A 23,728-nucleotide genomic window follows, 5' to 3' on the forward strand; every position below is an offset into this window, starting at 1 on the left:
TTTCCAAGGTTTTGACCAATTTCCCTGATATATTTTACTAATTGGTAAACGGAATCACTTCATAGCAAATAGATGGGGAAACAATGGAAACAGTGATAGACTTTGTCTTGGGCTCCAAAATCACTGCAGATGGTGACTGCAACCATGAAATTAAAAGATGCTTGCAGCTTGGAAGAAAAGATATGACCAACCTAGAGAGGGTGTTACAAAGCAGAGACATTACTTTGCCAACAAAGATCCATCTAGTCAATGCTATGGTTTTTCCAATAGTCATGTATGGATGTGAGAGTTGGACTGTAAAGAAGGCTGAGTGCCAAAGAATTGATGCTTTTGAACCGTGGTATTGGAGAAGACTCTTCAGAGTCCCTTGAACTTCAGGGAGACCAAACCAGTCAATCCTAAAGGAAATCAGTCCTGAATATTCATTGGAAAGACTGATGCTAAAGCTGAAGCTCCAATACTTTAGCCACCTGATGAGAAGAACCGACTTATTGGAAAATACCCTGATGCTGGAAAAGATTGAAGGCAAGAGGAGAAGGGGGTGACAGAGGATGAGATGGTTGGATGGCATCACTGACTCAATGGACACGAGTTTGAGCAAACTCAGGGAGATAGCGAAGGACAGGGAAGGCTGGCATGCTGCAGTTCATGGAGTTGCAAAGAGTTGGACACAACTTAGCAACTGTACAGTTTCTTATTAATCTTAAAAAAATTGTTTTCAGTCTTAGACTGCTTAAGGATCTAGGGCATGTTAAATGGGAGATTCTTAGGCCTTCTTTCCAGAGGTTCTGATCTTGAGGTTTGTCTTTTTTAAATTTATTTTTAATTGAAGGATAATTGCTTTATAATATTGTGTTGATTTCTGCCATATATCAGCATGAATCAGCCATAGACACATATATGTCCCCTCCCTCTTGAACCTCCCTCCTACCTCCCACCTCATCTTATCTCCCTAGGTTGTCACAGCTCCAATACTTAGGGCTCCTGATACAAAAAGCCAATTCATGAGAAAAGACCCTGATACTGTGAAAGATTGAAGGCAGGAAGAGAAGGGGATGACAGAGGATGAGATGGTTGGATGGCATCACCGACTCAATGGACATGAGTTTGAGCAAGCTCTGGGAGATGGTGAAGGACAGGAAAGCCTGGAGTGATACAGTCCATGGGGTCATGAAGAGTTGGGCACAACTGAGTGACTCAACAACAACAACAACAACAACAGCAACAAAAACTGAATGAAAACTATTACAAGTAAATTTTAAATTCCTTTAATTCTTTCTTATGCATCCTCTAGAAATGCTTAGTAAAGTTTTCTGAATTTAATGTGTGTATAACCAAAGTATAACACAAAGTATTTGAGGTAGTACACACTTTAGAGACTTCAGATCAAAGAGATAAAATATTAATAAATTATAAAACACCATGAAATACTGATATACAAAATAGAAAAAATATACAAAGAAATTACTAATTCAATATAAAAATCATAATCACAAAAACAATGTCCAGGGACTTTCCTGGTGGTCCAGTGGTTAAGAATACACCTTCCAATGTAGGAGATGTAGGTTTAATCCCTGGGCAGGAAACTAAGATCCCACATGTTGCAGGACAACTAAGTCCCTATGCTGCAACTACTGAGCCCATGCACTTTGGATTCCTTGTGCCACAACTAGAGAAAAGTTCACATGCCACAATTGAGAACTGACACAGCCCCCTCCAAAATACACACACACACACACACACACACACGCACAAGTATCCACAGAGAAACAAGCTGTCAAACAAAGCATGATCGACTGTTTTTCCATCCATAACTTTTCTAACATTGAGAAAATTTTACAGGAGAAAAACCTTAAAACTAAGAATACGCCATCTGTTGAATTAAATTTCCCTTCTCAACTAAAAAATGATTGTCATCATCTGACTATTACAATGAAACAACTAAGTCCAAATCATAGAAGCACAGTTTGATGAAGAAACTGAAACCCAAATAATTTCAATGATACTCCAAGGTCGCAATACTACTTAGATATTCAACAATACTCACTATTATAAAAGTATAATTCACAGTTGTCCTATCTCATATAAAACATAAAATATCATAAATATAAAAATATTTTATTACTGGACAAAGCAATGAATGAATTAACTACTAGACACAAGAACATAGGAATACTTGATTTTTTAAATTGCCTTGAAAGAGGACAATTCTTTCTTGGAACTAAGTATCTCAAATTTGTAGGAAATGGATTGTTCGCAAGTATTCATTCAGTAAATGTGTGACTTAACTAAACACAAAGCAGCTAACAGGTAGTTAAGAACCTAAGAACTAGAGCCAGAGCGAACCATCAGCTCTGCTATTTTTCAGTTCAATACAGTTCAATAGCTAAGTCATGTACGACTCTGCGAACCGATGGACTGCAGCATGCTAGGCCTCCCTGTCCATCACCAACTGTCAGAGTTTACTCAAACTCATGTCCATTGAGTCGGTGATGCCGTCCAACCATCTCACCCCCTTCTCCTCCTGCCTTCAATCTTTCCCAGCATTAGGGTCTTTTCCAATGAGTCAGTTCTTCACATCACGTGGCCAAAGTATTAGACTTTCAGCTTCAGCATCAGTCCTTCCAATGAATATTCAGGACTGATTTCCTTTAGGATGGACTGGATCTCCTTGAAGTCCAAGGGACTCTCAAGAGTCTTCAACACCACAGTTCAAAAGCATCAATTCTTCGGCGCTTAGCTTTCTTTATTGTCCAACTCTCACATCCATGCATGACTGCTCGAAAATCCATAGCTTTGACTAGACAGGCCTTTGCTGGCAAAGTAATCTCTCTGCTTTTTAAAATGCTGTCTAGGTTAGTCTTAACTTTTCTTCCAAGGAGGATGCATCTTTTAATTTCATGGCTGCAGTCACCATCTGCCATGATTTTAAAGCCCGAGAATATAAAGTCTGCCACTGTTTCCGCAGTTTCCCCATCTATTTGCTGAGAAGTGATGGGAACAGACACCATGATTTTAGTTTTCTGAATGTTGAGCTTTAAGCCAACATTTTCACTCTGCTCTTTCACCTTCATCAAGAGGCTCTTTAGTTCTTCTTTACTTTCTACCTTAAGGGTGGTATCATCTGCATATCTGAGGTTATTGATATTTCTCCCAGCAATCTTGATTCCAGCTTGCACCTCATCCTGTCCAGTGTTCTCTTGATGTACTCTGCATTTAACTTAAATAAGCAAGGTGACAATATATAGCCCTGATGTACTCTTTTCCCTATTTGGAATCAGTCTGTTGTTCCATGTCCAGTTCTAACTGTTGCTTCCTGATCTGCACACAGATTTCTCAAGAGGCAGGTCAAGTGGTCTGGTATTCCCATCTCTTTAAGAATTTTCCACAGTTTGTTGTGATCCACACAGTCAAAGGCTTTGGCATAGTCAATAAAGCATAAGTAGATGTTTTTCTGGAACTCTCTTGCTTTTTCAATGATCCAACAGATGTTGGCAATTTGATCTCTGGTTCCTCAGCCTTTTCCAAGTCCAGCTTGAACATCTGGAAGCTCACAGTTCACGTACTGTTGAAGCCTGGCCTAGAGAATTTTCAGCATTACTTTACTAGCATTGAGATGAGTGCAATTGTGTGGTAGTTTGAGCATTTTTTGGCATTGCCTTTCCTTAGGATTAGAATGAAAACTGACCTTTTCCAGTCCAGTGGCCACCGCTGAGTTTTCCAAATTTGCTGGCATATTGAGTGCAGCACTTTCACAGTGTTATCTCTTAGCATTTGAAATAGCTCAACTGGAATTCCATCACCTCCACTAGCTTTGTTCGCAATGATGCTTCCTAAGGCCCACTTGACTTTGCATTCCAGGATGTCTGGCTCTAGATGAGTGATTATCTGGGTCATGAAGATCTTTTCTGTATAGATCTTCTGTGTATTCTTGACACTTTTTCTTAATATCTTCTGCTTCTATTAAGACCATACCATTTCTGTCCTTTATCAAGCCCATTTTTGCATGAAATATTCTCTTGGTATCTCTAACTTTCTTGAAGAGATCTCTAGTCTTTCACATTCTATTGTTTTCCTCTATGTCTTTGCACTGATCACCAAGGAAGGTTTTCTTATCACTCCTTGCTATTTTTCGGAACTCTGCATTGAAATGAGTATATCATTCCTTTTATCCCTTGCCTTTAGTTTCTCTTCTTTTCTCAGCTATTTGTAAGGCCTCCTCAGACAACCATTTTGCCTTTTTGCATTTCTTTTTCTTGGGGATGGTCTTGATCCCTGCCTCCTGTACAATGTCACGAATCTCCATCCATAGTTCTTCAGATATCCTATCAGATCTAATTCCTTGAATCTATGTCTCACTTCTACTGTATAAGCATAAGGAATTTGATTTAGGTCATACCTGAATGGTTTAGTGGTTTTCCCGACTTTCTTCAATTTAAGTCTGAATTTGGCAATAAGGAGTCCATTATCTGAGCCAGTCAGCTCCCAGTCTTATTTTTGCTGACTGTCTAGAGCCTCTCCATCTTTGGCTGCAAAGTGTATAATCAATCTGATTTCAGTATTGACCATTTGATGATGTTTATGTATAGAGTCTTCTCTTGTGTTGTTCGAAGACGGTATTTGCTATGACCAGTGTGCTCTCTTGGCAAAACTCTCTTAGCCTTTGCCCTGCTTCATTCTGTACTCCAAGGTCAAATTTGCCTGTTACTCCAGGCATTTCTTGACTTCCTACTTTTGCATTCCATTCCCCCCAAAAAAGGACATCTTTTTTGGGTGTTAGTTATAGAACGTCGTGTAGATCTTCATTGAACCATTCAGTTTCAGTTTCTTCAGCATTACTGGTTGGGGTATAGACTTGAATTACTATGATATTGAATGGTTTGCCTTGGAAACAAACAGCGATCATTCTTTTGTTTTTGAGATTGCATCCAAGTACTGCATTTCAGAGTCTTTTGTTGACCATGATGGTTACTGCATTTCTTCTAAGGGATTCTAGTCCACAGTAGTAGATATAATGGTAACCTAAGTTAAATTTGCTCATACCAGTCCATTTTAGTTCACTGATTCCTAAAATGTTGATGGTCACTCTTGCCATCTCCTGTTTGACCACTTTCAATTTGCCTTTGATTCATGGACCCAACATTCCAGGTTCCTATGCAATATTGCTCTTTACAGCATCGGACTTTACTTCCATCACCAGTCACATCCACAACTAGATGTTGTTTTTGCTTTGGCTCCATCTCCCTTCATTCTTTTTGGAGTTATTTCTCCACTGATCTCCAGCAGCATATTGGGCACTTACCAACCGGGGGAGTTCATCTTTCAGTGTCCTATTTTTTTGCCCTTTCATACTGTTCATGGGGTTCTCAAAGCAAGAATACTGAAGTGGTTTGCCATTCCCTCCTCCACTGGACCATGTTTTGTCAGAACTCTCCACCATCACCCGTTCGTCTCCACCATGACCCGTGGCTTTACATGGCATGGCTCGTAGTTTCATTTAGACAAGGCTGTGGTCCATGGGATCAGATTGGTTAGTTTTCTGTGATTGTGGTTTTGAGTCTGTCTGCCCTCTGATGAGTCTCCCCTGGTGGCTCAGATGGTAAAAGTGTCTGCCTACAATGGGGAGACCTGGGTTCGATCATTGGGTTGAGAAGATACCCTGGAGAAGGAAATTGCAACCCATTCCAGTACTCTTGCCTGGAAAATCCCATGGATGGAGGAGCCTGGTAGGCTACAGTCCATGGGGTCACAAACGATTGAGTAACTTCACTTTGCTTTTTTGCTTTGCCTTCTGATAAAGAAGGATAAGAGGCTTATGGAAGCTTCCTGATGGGAGAGACTGACTGAGGGGGAAACTGGGTCTTGTTCTGATGGGAGGGGCTATGCCCAGTAAATCTTTAATCTAATTTTCTGCTGATGGGTGGGGCTATGTTCCCTTCCTGGTTTTTACCTGGGGCAAAACTATGGTGGAGGTAATGAAGATAATGGTGACCTCCTTCAAAAGGTCCCATGCACACAGTGCCCCCAACCCTGCAGCAGGCCACTGCCGACCCATGACTCCACAGGAGACTCCTGTACACTCATAGGCAAGTCTGGATCAGTCTCTTGTGGGGTCACTGCTCCTTTCTCCTGGGTCCTGGTGCACACAAGGTTCTGTTTGTGCCCTCCAAGAGTTTGTTTCCCCAGTTCTGTGTAAGTTCTGACAGTTCTATAGTGGGGTTAATGGTGACCTTTTCCAAGAGGGCTTATGGCATACCCAGGTCTGCTGCACGGATAGCCCCTGCCCTTGCAGCAGTCCACTGCTGACCGTACCTCCTCAGGAGACGCTGAAACACAGTTCTGTCTCAGTCTCTGTGGGGTCTCTGGGTTCTGGTGTACACAAGGTTTGTTTGAGCCCTCTGAGTGTCTCTGGCGGGTATGAGGTTTGATTTGAAATGTGATTTTTCCCCTCCTACAGTCTTGCTGGGGCTTCTCCTTTGCCCTTGGACATGGGGTATCTCCTCAAAGTTGCTCCAGCACCACACAGCTGCCACTCCAGTGCCACACAGCTGCCACTCCAGTGCCTACCGTCTTGCTGGGGCTTCTCTGCCCTTGGAGGTGGGATATCTCCTCACAGCTGCTTCAGTACCATGCAGCTGCCACTCCAACTGGAGTGGGTAGTCTTTCCCTTCTGCAGGGGATCTTCTCAACCCAGGGATCAAACCCAGGTTGCCCACATTGCAGGCAGATTCTTTACCAACTGAGCCACAAGGGAAGCCCCTGCTATTTTTAGATATGTGCTTTTGAACTTGTTATTAACCTTTATAGGCCTCAATTTCCCTGTCTAGTTACTTAATCTGTGTTTGCCTCAATTTCCTCATCTGTAAAATGATATATTAACTAACGCATATGAAACACTTAAGGAAGAAACTGAGGACAAAGAAAGCATTACCAACACGTTTGTCAAATCACTGGTTCTAAAAACGTGGCCCTCAGACCAGCAGCATATAAAAACTTGCTACAAAATCTTCTGACACATCACAGTCTTACTAATTCAGAAACTCAGGTAGAGCCCAACAATATAAACTTTCACAAAAAATCTTCCAGGTGATTCCAATGCACACTGAAGTTTGAGAGCTATTGGTACAAATTAATAAGATGTTATATCTTTGCTTCTGTACATTAATATAAAGTCCTTTAGTATACACAGCCATTAGTATACTTGGTGTTTTGCCCCAAGCATAAAGACATCATCTTTTACTGCAAAACAACTAAAAGATTTGGTTTCAGAGCTGAAAGTAACTTCATATCCACTAGGATAGCTATAATAAAAAAAAGAAAAACACATAATAACAAGTACTGGCCAGGCTGTGAAGAAATTGGACCTTCAAACATTGCTGGTGAGAATTTAAAATGGTGCAGTCACTTTGGAAAGCAATCTGACAATTCTTCAAAAAGATAACCACTGAGTAACCTCATGACACAGCAATTTCTTTCCTAGACATAAACACATGAGAACGAAAACATGTTCACACAAAAACTTGCACATAAATGTTCATAACAGCATTATTCATAATAGCCAAATAATGGAAACAATTCAAATGCACGTGAAGTGGTGAATGAATAAACAAAATATGGTATATCCACATGATGGAATCTTATTCTACAATAAAAAGGAATAAAAGCATTGATACATGCTACACTGTGAATGAAACTTGAAAACATTATGCTAAGTCAAACCAATCCTCAGAGACCACATATTGTACAATTTCATTTATATGAAATAGGCAAATCTACAGACGTAGAAAGTAGATTAGTGGTTTCCTAGGGCTGGGGGACTTCCCTGGTGGCTCAGACGGTAAAGCGTCTGTCTACAATGTGGGAGACCTGGGTTTGATCCCTGGGTCAGGAAGATCCCCTGGAGAAGGAAATGGCAATCCACTCCAGTACTATTGCCTGGAAAATCCCACGGACAGAGGAGCCTGGTAGGCTACGGAGTGACTTCACTTTCACTTTCACAATCTTTGATGACTCAGTTCAGTTCAGTTCAGTCACTCAGTCGTGTCTGACTCTTTGCGACCCCATGAATTGCAGCACGCCAGGCCTCCCTGTCCATCACCAACTCCCGGAGTTCACTCAGACTCATGTCCATCGGGTCAGTGATGCCATCCAGCCATCTCATCCTCTGTCGTCCCCTTCTCCTGCCCCCAGTGCCTCCCAGCATCAGAGTCTTTTCCAATGAGTCAACTCTTCGCATGAGGTGGCCAAAGTACTGGAGTTTAAGCTTCAGCATCATTCCCTCCAAAGAAATCCCAGGACTGATCTCCTTCAGAATGGACTGGTTGTATCTCCTTGACTACAAAAATACTAATCATAGCCATAAAAAAGAAAATGATCATCATAAACCTGTACTGAGTGGTCACTACAGGCCAGGTACTTTGCAAGATCTATGCTCAAATTATATTAGATAATAAAATATGCCTACAAGTTAGGTACTGATTAATATTTCCATTATCAAGATGAGGAAACAAAGGCTTGGAGAAGGAAATGGCAACCCATTCCAGTATTCATGCCTGGAGAATCCCCAGGATGGGGGAGTCTGGTGGGCTGCCATCTATGGGGTCACACAGAGTCGGACATGACTGAAGCAGCTTAGCAGTAACAGCTTTGGGGGAAGTGGAAGGAAAAACTGCTAAGGAATACATGGTTTCTTTTGGGAATGATAAAATTGACTGTGGTGATAACTGTATAACTCTGCAACTATATTAAAAAATAATTGTGTACTTTATGAATGAAAAATGTATACTTTATTATGTGAATTAAGTGGTATGTGAATTATATCTCAATAAGCCTGCTATGCAAAAAGCCTAAGGCATATGCCAAAATATTATTGATGGAAAATATTTGTAATATAAAAATTGATACAATAGCAAACATTTGTACTTAAATTCTAAATTATATTATCCTGAAAGTGAATGAGGGAAGAACAAGGCAAAAGGGAAGGTGTTAAATTCTTCATACATCTAATGGAAATCAGGAGACATTGAGATAGTTATAACCTTGATTGGAGCAAAACTAAAATATAACCATTAATAATACTGAAAATAAAATATATATCCTCCAAATGAAAAGAAAATAGAAACAAGAAGGGATTACACTTGGATGTTACCCCACAACTATGGCTTTATGAGTGATTTTTATTTTTTGATGCGTGTGTGTGTTCACTTGTGGCTGATTCTTTGCAATCCTATGGACTGTTGCCTGCCAGGCTCCTCTGTCCATAGGATTTTGCAGCCAAGAATACTAGAGTGGATTGCCATTTCCTCCCCCAGGGGATCTTCCTGACCCAGAAATGGAACCCACATCTCCTGCATTGGCTGGCAAATTCTTTACCACTGAGCCATCCGGGGAGGTCCAAGCCATGAAACTCACTAGTTATTTCACAACTCTGGCACTATGACTGATTTTTATTTCCTCTTTATTTTCCACTTTTTCTACAAAGGTTTGTTTTATCTTTGTGTAAGCCTGCTTACATTTGTGACCTTAACTTTTTTTAAATCGAATTTCATTTACTTATGTATTCAATTTATGGTTAATTTTAATGTTAATAGATACAAATAATTTAAAATTCAAAAGATACAGAAAGTATGGTGAAAAGACTCGCTGCTACCAGTGTACTCAGTCCCCCAGCCACCACCACAAGCATGGAGGCTACAAATATTATCAGTTACATCCTGGGTATCTTCGTGAAAATACTAGATGCGTATATATTAATTATTTTCTGTCTTTTTAATACAAATACAGGGTAACATACACATTGTTGCGTACTTTCCTGTTTTTATTCAACAATGTGTCTTAAAGATTGTCTCATATTAGTATGTGTAGATCTTTCTTTTTCTTTTTAATGGATACATGGTATCCCATTATATGCATTACCATAATTTATTTCAGTTCAGTTCAGTTCAGTCACTCAGTCGTGTCTGACTCTTTGCGACCCCATAAATTGCAGCACGCCATGCCTCCCTGTCCATCACCAACTCCCAGAGTTCACTCAAACTCATGTCCATCGAGTTGGTGATGCCATCCAGCCATCTCATCCTCTGTCATCCCCTTCTCCTCCTGCCCCCAATCCCTCCCAGCATCAGAGTCTTTTCCAATGAGTCAGCTCTTAGCATCAGGTGGCCAAAGTATTGGTGTTTCAGCTTCAACATCAGTCCTTCCAAAGAATACCCAGGACTGATCTCCTTTAGGATGGACTGACGGGTTGGATCTTCTTGCAGTCCAAGGGACTCTCAAGAGCCTACTCCAACACCACACTTCAAAAGCATAAATTCTTTGGCACTCAGCTTTCTTCACAGTCCAACTCTCACATCCATACAGGACCACTGGAAAAACCATAGCCTTGAATAGACAGACCTTTGTTGGCAAAGTAATATCACTGCTTTTCAATATGCTGTCTAGGTTGGTCATAACTTTCCTTCCAAGGAATAAGTGTCTTTTAATTTCATGGCTGCAGTCACCATCTGCAACGATTTTGGAGCCCAGATAAATAAAGTCTGACACTGTTTCCACTGTTTCCCCGTCTATTTCCCATGAAGTGATGGGACCGGATGCCATGATCTTCGTTTTCTGAATGTTGAGCTTTAAGCCAACTTTTTCACTCTCCTCTTTCACTTTCATCAAGAGGCTCTTTAGTTCCTCTTCATTTTCTGCCATAAGGGTGGTGTCATCTGCATATCTGAGGTTTTGATATTTCTCCCAGCAATCTTGATTCCAGCTTGTACTTCTTCCAGCCCAGCATTTCTCATGATGTACTCTGCATATAAGTTAAATAAGCAGGGTGACAATATACAGCCTTGACATACTCCTTTTCCTATTTGGAACCAGTCTGTTGTTCCATGTCCAGTTCTAACTATTGCTTCCTGACCTGCATATAGATTTCTCAAGAGGCAGGTCAGGTGGTCTGGTATTCCCATCTCTTTCAGAATTTTCCACAGTTTATTGTGATCCACACAGTCAAAGGCTTTGGCATAGTCAAGAAAGCAGAAATAGATGTTTTTCTGAAACTCTCTTGCTTTTTCCATGATCCAGCGGATGTTGGCAATTTGATCTCTGGTTCCTCTGCCTTTTCTGAAACCAGCTTGAACATCTGGAAGTTCATGGTTCACATACTGCTGAAGCCTGGCTTGGAGAATTTTGAGCATTACTTTACTAGCATTGACATGAGTGCAATTGTGCGGTAGTTTGAGCATTCTTTGGCATTGCCTTTCTTGGGGATTGGAATGAAAACTGACCTTTTCCAGTCCTGTGGCCACTGCTGAGTTTTCCAAATTTGCTGGCATATTGAGTGCAGCACTTTCACAGCATCATCTTTTAGGATTTGAAATAGCTCAACTGGAATTCCATCACCTCCACTAGCTTTGTTCATACTGATGCTTTCTAACACCCACTTGACTTCACATTCCAGGATGTCTGGCTCTAGGTGAGTGATCACACCATCGTGATTATCTGGGTCATGAAGCTGTTTTTTGAACAGTTCTTCTGTGTATTCTTGCCACCTCTTCTTGATATCTTCTGCTTCTGTTAGGTCCATACCATTTCTGTCCTTTATCGAGCCCATCTTTGCATGAAATGTTCCCTTGGTATCTCTAATTTTCTTGAAGAGATCTCTAGTCTTTCCCATTCTGTTTTTTTCCTCTATTTCTTTGCACTGATCACTAAGGGAGGCTTTCTTATCTCTCCTTGCTATTCTTTGGAACTCTGCATTCAGATGCTTATATCTTTCTTTTTCTCCTTTGCTTTTCACTTCTCTTCTTTTCACAGCTATTTGTAAGGCTTCCTCAGACAACCATTTTTCTTTTAATAATAATTTAGCCTCATTTAAGACACATCACTTTTATAATTGGCAAGAACAGCAAAGAGATTATAGAGGAAAAACTATCTTTGAATCTCAGGCTTTTCCTCACAAAAAATGTATTGAGTCATGGTTTATCTATAAGATATGGTGCTAAGCTTACTGTTTATAATAGCCAGGACATGGAAACAACCTAGATGTCCATCAGCAGATGAATGGATAAGAAAGCTGTGGTACATATACACAATGGAGTATTACTCAGCCGTTAAAAAGAATTCATTTGAATCAGTTCTGATGAGATGGATGAAACTGGAGCCTATTATACAAAGTGAAGTAAGCCAGAAAGAAAAACACCAATACAGTATACTAACACATATATATGGAATTTAGGAAGATGGCAATGACGACCCTGTATGCAAGACAGGAAAAAAGACACAGATGTGTATAACGGACTTTTGGACTCAGAGGGAGAGGGAGAGGGTGGGATGGTTTGGGAGAATGGGAATTCTAACATGTATACTGTCATGTAAGAATTGAATCGCCAGTCCATGTCTGACGTAGGGTGCAGCTTGCTTGGGGCTGGTGCATGGGGATGACCCAGAGAGATGTTGTGGGGAGGGAGGTGGGAGGGGGGTTCATGTTTGGGAACGCATGTAAGAATTAAAGATTTTAAAATTTAAAAAATAAAAAAAATAAAATTAAAAAAAAAAAAAGATATGGTGCTAAGCTTAGATCCTATCCAAAAGAATCTTACAGTCTAGAACAGCCAGTAAGACATGTATCTTTATTCATACCTCTATGATAGCATATATACTTTTGCTATAAATAGTGATGACATATTAATAAAGATAAATAAAAGGTAGTGGCTCAGGGATAAAGAATCCATCTGCAGTGCAGGAGAGTCAGGAGATAGAGGTTCGATCTCTGGGTTGGGAAGATCCCCTGGAACCCACCCCAGTATTCTTGCTGGGAAAATCCCATGGACAGAGGAGCCTGACAGGATAGAGTCCATGGGGTCGCAAAAAATCAGACACGATTGAAGTGACTAAGCACACAGCACCAGTACAAAGTAGTATTGGAACAGATGATTGAGGTCAGAATATAGACCTTTAATTATAGGCTTAATTATATCAACTTAAAATCTGTATAAAATGGGAATCTCCTGGAATTTTTTGAGTACGGGAGTCTCTACATTCCATTTTCAGTTGATAGATATGTCTGTGATGTAGAAAAAGTATTTACCTGGGGACCTATTCAAGGATGGGAGAACGTATCTATTAAAGAGATGATGGAAACCTGAACAGGCCTAAATTAAGACTTTGATCAGGTTGTCTTTGATCAGCCTACCGAGTTTTCTCTCAGAATATAATACTTTCATGCTTGTCCAGTTTCATTCACATAGGACACTCAGTTTAGTTCAGTTCAGTCGTTCAGTCGTGTCCAACTCTTTGCAACCCTATGAATTGCAGCATGCCAGGCCTCCCTGTCTATCACCTACTCCCAGAGTTCACCCAAACTCATGTGCATTGAGTCAGTGATGCCATCCAGCCATCTCATCCTCTGTCATCCCCTTCTCCTCCTGCCCCCCATCCCTCCCAGCATCAGAGTCTTTTCCAATGAGTCAACTCTTCGCATGAGGTGGCCAAAGCATCAGTCCTTCCAATGAACACCCAGGACTGGTCTCCTTTAGGATGGACTGGTTGGATCTCCTTGCAGTCCAAGGGACTTGCAAGAGTCTTCTCCAACACCACAGTTCAAAAGCATCAGTTCTTCGGTGTTCAGCTTTCTTCACACTGCTGCTGCTGCTGCTGCTAAGTCACTTCATTCGTGTCCGACTCTGTGCAACCCCATAGACGGCAGCCCACCAGGCTCCCCCGTCCCTGGGATTCTCCAGGCAAGAACACTGGAGTGGGTTGTCATTTCCTTCTCCAATGCATGAAAGTGAAAAGTGAAAGTGAAGTTGCTCAGTCTATTCCCAAATACATGCTCCACCCTGCTCCACTGTTTTCCAAGGCCTAGCTCAAAAACTTTGGGGAAAGAATTTCCTCCATTTCCCTCAGCTAAAATGAACTGCTTCCAGAGCATTTTATCTGTAACATACTGGTGCTACTTAATCATTCTCCCCCCACCAAGCTGTAAACTCCTCTAGGTAAAGCATTACTCATTATTTATCCTGGTTTTCCAGAAATTCAGTACACTGCCTGACACATAGTAAGCACTCTATATAAATTGTTGAATTATACTGGCACAGTGGAAAGTGCATGGGTTTTGGGAGTTAGACAGACTTAAGGACTCAATCACAGCTTAGCCACTCACTCATTGGCTATATGATTGTGAGTAGGTATTTAACTTTTCTTATCTATAAAATAAAACTTCTTGCAAATTGTTGTGAAACTTTGGGATCAGTACCTAGTGAAGTATACAGTGCATAATGGATAGTCAATGAATAATGTCAAAATAATGGCTCCAGAAATTTTTTTTAGTCTCAGGTAAAAGAGCAGATCTCTTGTATTTTTTTTTTTTTTTGTTATCTACGCTCAGTTATGACTCTTCTTTGTTGAGGGATATCAATGTATGCACTCAATAAACATTTTTGAATGCCTACTACATGTTAAGCATTGAGTATATAAAAATGAGGAAAGCATGGTCTCTATAATTAGGACAATTATTTCAAAACCCTTTTAGTAACAGGATCTCCTCTCCTTGTCTTTACTACCCAAGAAAGAAGGACATTGCAGAGTTTCTGGGCCTTATATGAGAAGTCACTCTGTTGCATTGCATAATTTCATATTTCCTATATTAATTGAAAAAAACTTACTAACTATCCTGTGGCAGGCATTGTTCTAGAAGATACAGAAAAAAAACAGAACAGCTCCAGTCTTGAAGAATGTATTTCGGAGCATCTTCTTTTTGTTTTTAAAAACAAGGAAGAAGAATATTACCAAGTTTTTCTACCACATATGCATCTCTATTACACTGCGTAATTTCACCCTTACCTATAGCCTTCTGTAGATGAAACTGAGTAGAATCTGATAAAATGATCCAGTCTTTACTATCTCCTATGTTGTTTGTTGGCTTTTAATCTTGTGTTATGGTAACTTGAAGATTTAGCCATCCATGTACCAACAATTCTGGGGATGAAATAAAAGACATGTCATTAGATGATTAACCTTTTCTGGACTTTCACCAACATTACTGCTAGTTCTTTTTTTACTTCAGAATTCTTTTAGCAATCTAAATTACTGACTCAGCCATCCTATTTACTAATAACAAAACTAAAGGTTTTAAATTATATATACTAAAGTCTGTTAAAACCTTTGAGTGCAAACTGTAGCCCATCCTAGAAAATTCTCTCATTTAATTGTATTTCACTGTAGTTAAACTTATAAACATTTTATAGAATCATAGAGTTAGACAAAATGTTATAAATAATTTCATAGTTAAGAGCAAGCAACCACTTCCCCAAAATACCTTTCCTCCTCTTGAGTTCACTCTTCTCCTTGATTTAAGGTTTATTTTTACCACAGAACTAATTGATAAAGATGCCCTCGCTTGGTTATAAAATAGGATGTCACAACTAGATTTTTAAAATATTTCCTAATTATATTTGTTACTCCCTTGCTTCTAAAATAAAGGAGGAAAATTTGAACACTGCATAAATTAAAAGAACTGTCTTCTACTAGTCACAGTTCTATAAAAGGTTCAGTGATCATCAGAAATTTAGGAAAGTAATAGGACTACACAGGCAGTCAAATTCGAGTAATTTGCTGAGTTCAGAAACTAACAGCTAAGCAGCTTCATAGGCTGTGCTCAATACCAAACTGCATTTTCAGTCTGTGTTGTCTGTACAGACTGTACTTACTGACTTTGGTTTTCAAACAAAATTAAAATTCTGAACAAGGTAAGAAAGCTTCAGAATAAGTAAGGGAAAAGAAGTCCAGGTTCAGCCAAGGTTCTGGCCTAGTTAAAAATTCAGATACCTTGCTACTCCATGAATTAAACTCCAATACCCGAGGCGGTCACAAGATGGTGGAGGAATAGGATAGGGAGATCACTTTTTCCCCCACAAATTCATCAAAAGAACATTGGAACACTGAGTAAATTCCAAAAAACAACTTCTGAATGCTGGCAGAGGACATCAGGCACCCAGAAAAGCAGCCCGTTGTCTTCGACAGGAGGTAGGAAAAAATATAAAAGACAAAAAGAGAAATGAAAGAGGTAGGGACGGACCTCTGTCCGGGGAAGGGAGTCTTAAAAAAGAGAGAAGTTTCCAAACACCAGGAAACACTCACTGCTGAGTCTGTGGAGAGCCTTGGAACCACAGAGGGCAACATAACCAGGAGGAAAAATATAAATAATGAAAACCCATAGATTATGTGCCCAGCAGTAACCCCCTCAGCAGAGAAGCAGCGCAGACGTCTGCATCCACCACTATCAAGCAGGGGCTGGGCAGGGAGGCAAGGGCTGCATTGCTTAGAATAAGGACCAGGCCTAAATGCCCTGAGGGCAATCTGAGGGAACTAACTTGGGCTAGCAAAGCAGATTGTGGGATAGCTACCACGCAAAAAGCCCTAACCTAAGACACCGCCAGGCCCGCTCACAGAACAAAGCACTGACTAGAGCTACTCGAAAAGCCCTAACCTAAGACACCATCAGGCCCACTCACAGAACACAGGACTGAGGAGAGCTAGCCAGTTGCAGACCATTCCCCTCTGGTGACAGGCAGCCAGAGCCGGAAGGGGGCAATAGCGGCCCCAGACAGGCATTATCTACCAAACTGCAAGCAGGCTTCGTTGCTAAGACTTCTTGGGATTCTGGACGGTCAACATCTGCCTGAGAAGGTACTCCAGTTGTATACCCAGAAAACCGAGCAGCGGGTCCAGGGAGGCAATAAGTCGCAGTGACTGCACTCACCAAACACCTGGTCACCTGAGCTGATCAGACCTGGAAGGGCACAAAACGCAGGCCCAACCGAGTCTGCACCGCTGAGGACTACCCGAGTACCTGAACCTGAGTGGCTTAGACCTGGGAAGTGCATACAACCCAGGGCCGGCCTCAGACAGTTCCTGGCAGAGCAACCTACAGCCTAAGCAGTGTAGACAGGGAAAGCACACACACCGTGAGCGGGGGGCAAACCCAGTGTGGCCGAAACACTGCAAGCACACACCAGTGTTATTCGTTTGCATTGTCCCTCCCTCCCCAAGCACGACTGAACAAGTGAGCCTAAAAAACGTGTCCACCACCACCCCCTTGTATCAGGGTGGAAATTAGACACTGAAGAGACCAGCAAACAGAAAAAGCTAAAACAGAGGGAACCTCCTCAGAAGTGACAGGTGCAATAGATTAAAACCCTGTAGTTAGTACCGGCTACATAGGAAGGGGCCTATAGATCTTGAGAAATATAAGCTGGATCAAGGAACTATCCAAAAATGAACTGAGCCCACACTGCCCACAACAACACCAGAGAAAGTCCTAGATATATTTTTACTATTTTTTACTATCATTCTTTATTTTTTTTAAATTTTTAAGTCCTCTATTACTCTTTTAATTTTCATGTTTATAACCTACTATTACTTTGCAAAAAAACAGAAGCCCTATTTTTTAAAGCAAACTTCATATATATATATTTTATAATTTTTGTATCTTTGGGTTTTTTTTTTCTTTAATACTGTATTTTTTGAAAATCCAACCTCTACTCTAGATTTTTAATCTTTGCTTTTTGGTATTTGTTATCAATTTTGTACCATAAAGAACCCAATCTTCAGTACCCATTTTTACTTGGGAGCGAAATTACTGGCTTGGCTACTCTCTCCCCCTTTGGACTCTCCTTTTTCTCCATCAGGTCGCCTCTATCTCCTCCCTCCCCCTTCTCTTCTCTACCCAAATCTGTGAATCTCTTTGTGTGTTCTGGATGGTGGAACTGTACCCAGATTACTGCACCAAGCAAGGATCTCATTCAAATATGAAGGAGAAATCAAAAGCTTTACAGACAAGCAAAAGCTGAGAGAATTCAGCACCACCAAACCAGCTCTCCAACAAATGCTAAAGGATCTTCTCTAGACAGAAAACACAAAAAGGGTGTATAAACTCGAACCCAAAACAATAAAGTAAATGGCAACGGGATCATACTTATTAATAATAACCTTAAACGTAAATGGGTTGACTGCCCCAACCAAAAGACAAAGACTGGCTGAATGGATACAAAAACAAGACCCCTATATATGTTGTCTGCAAGAGACCCACCTCAAAACAAGGGACACGTACAGACTGAAAGTGAAGGGCTAGGAAAAGATATTCCACGCAAATAGAGACCAAAAGAAAGCAGGAGTAGCAATACTCATATCAGATAAAATAGACTTTAAAACAAAGGCTGTGAAAAGAGACAAAGAAGGACACTACATGATGATCAAATGATCAATCTAAGAAGAAGATATAACAATTATAAATATATATGCACCCAACATAGGAGCACTGCAATATGTAAGACAAATGCTAACAAGTATGATAGGGGAAATTAACAATAACACAATAATAGCGGGAGACTTTAATGCCCCACTCACACCTATGGATAGATCAACTAAACAGAAAATTAACTAGGAAACACAAGCTCTAAATGATACAATAGACCAGTTAGACCTAATTGATATCTGTAAAACAATGAATTTTACCTTTTTCTCAAGCGCACATGGAACCTTCTCCAGGATAGATCACATCCTGGGCCATAAATCTAGCCCTGGTAAATTCAAAAAACTTGAAATCATTCCAAGCATCTTTTCTGACCACAATGCAGTAAGACTAGATCTCAATTACAGGAGAAAAACTATTAAAAATTCCAACATATGGAGGCTGAACAACACGCTGATGAATAACCAACAAATCACAGAAGAAATCAAAAAAGAAATCAAAATATGCATAGAAATGAATGAAAATGAAAACACAACAACCCAAAACCTGTGGGACACTGTAAAAGCAGTGCTAAGGGGAAGGTTCATAGCAATATATGCATACCTCAAGAAACAAGGAAAAAGTCAAATAAATAACCTAACTCTACACCTAAAGCAACTAGAAAAGGAAGAAATGAAGAACCCCAGGGTTAGTAGAAGGAAAGAAATCTTAAAAATTAGGGCAGAAATAAATTCAAAAGAAACAAAAGAGACCATAGCAAAACCAACAAAGCCAAAAGCTGGTTCTTTGAGAGGATAAATAAAATTGACAAACCATTAGCCAGACTTATGAGAAAAATCAAATCAATAAAATTAGAAATGAAAATGGAAAGATCACAACAGACAACACAGAAATATAAAGGATCATAGAGACTACTATCAGCAATTATATGCCAATAAAATGAACAACTTAGAACAAATGGACAAATTCTTAGAAAAGCACAACTTTCCAAAACTGATCCAGGAAGCAATAGAAAATCTTAACAGACCCATCACAAACACAGAAATTGAAACTGTAATCAGAAATCTTCCAGCGAACAAAAGCCCAGGTCCACAGAGCTTCACGGTTGAATTCTACCAAAAAATTAGAGATGAGCTAACACCTATTCTACTCAAACTCTTTCAGAAAATTTCAGAGGAAGGTAAACTTCCAAACTCATTCTATGAGGCCACAATCACCCTAATACTAAAGCCTGACAATGATGCCACAAAAAAGAAAACTACAGGCTAATATCACTGGTGAACATAGATGCAAAAACCCTTAAAAAAAATTCTAGCAATCAGAATCCAACAACACATTAAAAAGATCATACATCATGACCAAGTGGGCTTTATCCCAGGGATGCAAGGATTCTTCAATATCTGCAAATCAACCAATGTAATACACCTCATTAACAAATTGGAAAATAAAAGCCATATGATTATCTCAATAGATGCAGAGAAAGGCTTCAACAATATTCAACATCCATTTATGATAAAAACAAAAACAAAAAACTCTCCAGAAAGCAGGAATAGAAGGAACATACCTACACATAATAAAAGCTATATATGACCAACACACAGCAAACATTATCCTCAATGGTAAAAAATTGAAAGCATTTTCCCTAAAGTCAGGAACAAGACAAGGGTTCCCACTTTCACCACGACGATTCAATATAGTTTTGGAAGTTTTGGCCACAGCAATCAGAGCAGAAAAAGAAATAAAAAGAATCCAAATTGGAAAAACAGAAGGAAACTCTCAGTGTTTGCAGATGACATGATCATCTATGTAGAAAACCCTAAAGATTCCACCAGAAAGTTACTAGAGCTAATCAATGAATATAGTAAATTCACAGGATATAAAATCAACACAGAGAAATCCCTTGCATTTCTATACACTAATAATGAGAAAATAGAGAAATTAAGGAAACAATTCCATTCACCATTGCAAAGAAAAGAATAAAATACTTAGGAATATATCTACCTAAAGAAACAAAAGACCTATATATAGAAAACTATAAAACACTGGTGAAAGAAATCAAAGAGGACCCTAATAGATGGAGAATTATACCGTGTTCATGGATTGGAAGAATCAATATAGTGAAAATGAGTACACTACCCAAAGCAATCTATAGATTCAGTGCAATCCTTATCAAGCTACCAACGGTATTTTTCACAGACCTAGAACAAATAATTTCACAATTTGTATGGAAATACAAAAAACCTCAATAGCCAAAGCAATCTTGAGAAAGAAGAATGGAACTGGAGGAATCAAGCTGCCTGACTTCAGGCTCTACTACAAGGACACAGTCATCAAGACAGTATGGTACTGGCACAAAGACAGAAACATAGACCAGTGGAACAAAATAGAAAGCCCAGAGGTAAATCCATACACCTATGGACACCTTATCTTTGATAAAGGAGGCAAGAATATACAATGGATTAAAGACAGTCTCTTTAACAAGTGGTGCTGGGAAAACTGGTCAACCACTTGTAAAACAATGAAACTAGAATACTTTCTAAGACCATACATAAAAATAAACTCAAAATGGATTAAAGATCTAAACGTAAGACCAGAAACTATAAAACTCCTAGAGGAGAACATAGGCAAAACACTCTCCAACATAAATCACAGCAGTATCCTCTATGACCCACCTCCCAGAATATTGTAAATAAAAGCAAAAATAAACTAATGGGATCTAATTAAAATTTAAAGCTTCTGCACAACAAAGAAAACTATAAGCAAGGTGAAAAGACAGCCTTCAGAATGGGAGAAAATAATAGCAAATGAAGCAACTGACAAAGAATTAATCTCAAAAATATACAAGCAACTCCTGCAGCTCAACTCCAGAAAAATAAATGACCCAAAATATGGGCCAAAGAACTAAACAGACATTTCTCCAAAGAAGACATACAGATGGCTAATGAACACATGAAAAGTTGCTCAACATCACTCATTATCAGAGAAATGCAAATCAAAACCACAATGAGGTACCATTTCACACCAATCAGAATGGCTGCTATCCAAAAGTCTACAAGCAATAAATGCTGGAGAGGGTGTGGAGAAAAGGGAATCCTCTTACACTGTTGATGAGGATGCAAACTAGTACAGCCACTATGGAGAACAGTGTGGAGATTCCTTAAAAAACTGGAAATAGAACTGCCATATGACCCAGCAATCACACTTTTGGGCATACACACTGAGGAAACCAGAATTGAACGGTGCACGTGTACCCCAATGTTCATCTCAGCACTGTTTATAATAGCCAGGACACGGAAGCAACCTAGATGCCCATCAGCAGATGAATGGATAAGAAAGTTGTGGTACATATACACAATGGAGTATTCAGTTCAGTTCAGTCGCTCAGTCGTGTTTGACTCTTTGCGACCCAATGAATTGCAGCATGCCAGGCCTCCCTGTACATCACCAACTCCTGGAGTTCACTCAAACTAATGTCCATCAAGTCAGTGATGCCATCCAGCCATCTTATCCTCTGTCATCCCCTTCTCCTCCTGCCCCCAATCCCTCCCAGCATCAGAGTCTTTTCCAATAAGTCAACTCTTCGCATGAGGTGGACAAAGTACTGGAGTTTCAGCTTTAGCATCAGTCCTTCCAAAAAATACTCAGGACTGATCTCCTTTAGGATGGACTGGTTGGATCTCCTTGCAGTCCAAGGGACTCTCAAGAGTCTTCAACACCACACTTCAAAAGCATCAATTCTTCGGCACTCAGCTTTCTCATAGTCCAACTGACATCCATACATGACCACTGGAAAAACAATAGCCTTGAATAGACAGACCTTTGTTGGCAAAGTAATGTCTCTGCTTTTCAATATGCTATCTAGGTTGGTCATAACTTTCCTTCCAAGGAGTAAGCGTCTTTTAATTTCATGGCTGCAGTCACCATCTGCAGTGATTTTGGAGCCCCCCAAAATAAAGTCTGACACTGTTTCTACTGTTTCCCCATCTATTTTCCATGAAGTGATGGGACCAGATGCCATGATCTTCGTTTTCTGAATGTTGAGCTTTAAGCCAACTTTTTCACTCTCCTCTTTCATCAAGAGGCTCTTTAGTTCCTCTTCATTTTCTGCCATAAGGGTGGTGTCATCTGCATATCTGAGGTTATTGATATTTCTCCTGGCAATCTTGATTCCAGCTTGTGCTTCTTCCAGCCCAGTGTCTCTCATGATGTACTCTGCATATAAGTTAAATAAGCAGGGTGACAATATACAGCCTTGACATACTCCTTTTCCTATTTGGAACCAGTCTGTAGTTCCATGTCCAGTTCTAACTGTTACTTCCTGACCTGCATATAAGTTTCTCAAGAGGCAGGTCAGGTTGTCTGGTATGCCCATCTCTTTCAGAATTTTACTCTGCCATTAAAAAAGAATACATTTGAATCAGTTCTAATGAGGTGGTTGAAACTGGAGACTATTATACAGAGTGAAGTAAGCCAGGAAGAAAAATACCAATACAGTATACTAACACATATGTATGGAATTTAGAAAGATGTTAACGATAACCCTGTATGCGAGACAGCAAAAGAGATACAGGTGTATAGAACAGTCTTTTGGACTCTATGGGAGAGGGCGAGGGTGGGATGATTCGGGAGAATGGCATTGAAACATATATAATATCATATGTGAAACGAATCGCCAGTCCAGGTTCGATGCATGATACAGGATGCTCAGGGCTGGTGCACTGGGATGACCCAGAGGGATGGTATGCAGAGGGAATTGGGAGGGGGGTCCAGGATGGGGAACATGTGTACACCCGTGGCGGATTCATGTTGATGTATGGCAAAACCAATACAATATTGTAATTAGCCTCCAATTAAAATAAATTTTAAAAAATAAACTCCAATACCCAATTAATACTTTAGATTCAGTGCTTTCTTTCTTACTCAACTAGCAGTTGGTGGGAGAGGAAGAAGGGGGAAGGGCTGCTTAACGGATATTGAGGTGCTTAATCATTTTGCGGTGATACAAATGTCTTAGAACTAGGTAGAGGTGATGGTTGCACAACATTGTTTATGTATTACATGATACTTAATTGTATACTTTAGGCTTCCCTGTTGGCTCTGCGGTAAAGAATCCGCCTGCAATGCAGGAGGCGCAGGTTTGATCTCTAAGTCAGGAAGATCTCCTGGAGAAGGAAATGGCAACCCACTCCAGTATTCTTGCCTGGAGAATTCCATGGACTGAGGAGCCTGGAGGGGTACAGTCCACTACAGAGAGTCAGACACGACTAAAGCGACTTGGCACACAGGCAGGCAACTGAACACTCTAAAATGGTTGATTCTATATAGTGTGAATTTCACCTCAATTTTTTTTTTAAGTAAATTATTTCTTAAAAGGAAAAGCTCCAGGGCTTTCTTGCAGAGATGGACTTCACTTTCTGAAGGCCCTCGAAGTACAAAACCTACATACCAGAAGCGAGGTTGGAGAGGGTCACTCCTGCTTCACATAAAGCA

This window comes from Capra hircus, chromosome 15, assembly GCF_001704415.2.
Source record: "Capra hircus breed San Clemente chromosome 15, ASM170441v1, whole genome shotgun sequence".
Taxonomy (NCBI): Eukaryota; Metazoa; Chordata; class Mammalia; order Artiodactyla; family Bovidae; genus Capra; species Capra hircus.